This window comes from Macaca thibetana, chromosome 14 (assembly GCF_024542745.1).
Source record: "Macaca thibetana thibetana isolate TM-01 chromosome 14, ASM2454274v1, whole genome shotgun sequence".
NCBI lineage: Eukaryota > Metazoa > Chordata > Mammalia > Primates > Cercopithecidae > Macaca > Macaca thibetana.
This window is the reverse complement of record NC_065591.1, coordinates 87262595-87265164: the sequence shown is the minus strand read 5'-3', so window position 1 is coordinate 87265164 and position 2570 is coordinate 87262595.

Here is a 2570-nt window from a genome sequence, read left to right as displayed (position 1 = left end):
CCTGATTGCTCGGGCAGAGGGAGTTAGCTCCTTGCTCTTCTCTGCACTTGTGCTCCTTTGCTCAATGTCAATTCTGTGCCATATCAAAATCTCATGTTGTAATTATTCGTTTATTCCATCCTTCATTAGGATGTGGCTTTTCATGAATGGAAATCGTATGTTAAGCAATTTAATGGCTACTGCCTATGTGCTAGATGATAATATTCATTTCTTTTCCATACAGTAATCCTGCAAAGCATAAGATTTCCATTTTACAAACGAGAAAACTGATTCTCTGAGTGTTCAGATAAATTCCCTGAGGTTAAGTAGTTGATAAGCAGTAAGCTGTATGACTCCAAAGTCAGGGCTTTTTCTACTATAATACACTGTCTTTCTTTAGCTTCTTTGTATGGGCACATGCTTGGTACCAAACAAATGAATGAATGTTATTTATACTAATTTTTATAGGAACTATAAGAGCAGGACCATGTCTTTTCCTTTCAATCCATCCCTGGGACTAGTTCAAGGTATTCAAGGTATATACACTCTAAGCTACCCCTAAATATTTTGAATGAGATGGCTCAAAGCGTGTATAAACAGATTCCATGCTACCAAGCCTATATAATTAATATGTGATTGTTGGAAACAAGTGGGTATATTAGCCAGTTGCCTCTATAAAAAGAGCAACTCTGCATCAGATATATCAAAAGGAAATTCCTTCCCAATATTAAAATGCATCGTCATCAACAACCGTACCCAACAGGCAAGCCATTTCATACATATAAGTACACCTTTCAAGTATTAAGTTCTAGTCAGCTTGCTAGGATATGGTTTTACTTCCCATCAGATACTCCATAGCCTTACAGAGACTCTGGTGGAGAGGAGACAGTAGTAACAATCTTTCATGTCCACATCATCTTTCTCAGTTTTCCTGTGGAGATCTCTGGGGTCTTGCCCAATTGTAGGTGAGAAAGTTTGGTAAGAGTTCACATTCTTTTGAGGAAAATACTGATTCCAACATTACCTCGTAACCTTTCCAGTGACTCCATACACTGAAGTTGGTTTGTTTTTAATGCAGCAAACACTTACTTAACTTCTCCTTCTTTCTCTCTCGGAAGAGAATATAAATCCAACTCAGCATTTCAAAACAAAATGACAGCTTAGCTGCCATATAACTGCACATACTTTAGATACGGGATTTTTTATGCCAGGCAGCTGGCCCATTCACCCTACAGTTACCATGGCCATTTTTTAAAACATAATCCAATCATTTTAATTGCCTGTGGTTTGGCCCTGGCCTAGTGCTCCATTAAGTAACCAATTTGAGAGCCCAGAGAAATGGTTTAATTGTGAAATGTAGCGTTCATTCTCATTTTTCAGATTCTATTTCTATTTTAAGTTAGATGATAAGAAAGCAAAATTCCTGGGCCATATTATGATCTGAATTCATTCCTTCATTCAACAGATACTTACTGTGCATCTCCAAGGAGCAGCAGATTCTGGGGTCAGGAGGTCAGATGCTGGAACCAGACTGTGAGTTTACCTTCTAGCTTCTTTATCTGCTAGTTCTACGACCTTGGACAATTTACCTAGCCTTAGAGCTCCACCTCTGTCCCTCTCCTATAAAAGGAGCATAACAACAGTATCCACTACAAAGGGCTATTTTGAGGCTCAAATGAATCATTAGATATAAACACTTAGAAGAATTCCTAATGTTTAATACATTTTAGTTATTATCATTGTAATTATTATCCTATTATTATTATTACCATAAGTCACCATAAGTCAGACACGGTACAGACTTGGTAGGAGGTACTGGGGATACAGAAGTGAGAAAAGTACATCAGTTCCTGGCCTCAGGGAGCTTATGTCTAGTGGGGAACACAGACACTAAATAACGACACCAGTAAGTAAGTAAATGTAAACTATGGTAGGTAACCGTGTGAAAGGTTACTAAATGTCAACTATGGTAGGTAAACAAACTTACCATAGTTTACCATACTCACTCACTGGTGTCATTATTTAGAGTACAAGGTGCTCTGAAACCCTAAACAAGGGGGCCTGTCCCAATCTGAGTAGGAGATGATGGCTCTTTTGATGGAACAGAAACTGAAAGGAGGAGCAGGGTTAACTGGATGAAGGTGAGCGGACTCCTGGGAGGACCACTGCAGGCAGAGGGAACAATGTAGCAAAGTGATTAAGTGAAAGGCCGGTATGGCTGCAAGCCAGAGGGGTTGCTTGCGGGAAGTGTTATATGCACAGACTTCTCTTGAGGTTGTTGACAGAAAAACTATAGTGTCGTTTTTAAGCTGTAGCTCTAAAAAATGGTTTAGTTCTACAAACCATTTCCAACGTTACTTTTGTTTTTCCACGTTGACACAGCACTGAGAGCTATGTAAGCACCGTGTGCTCCCTTTTGGGCTAACCACAAATAAAGTCGGGATTTAGTTTACTGGCTATAGCTGCAAGAATTAGGTCAACTCAGGTGCCTTGTAACATCTATTACCTTACTCATTTTATGAGGTTCTATTTTTATCCCTTATTTCCTCGTTTTATTTTGAAATGTTAAAGGGCTTTTACGTCCTTTTGGA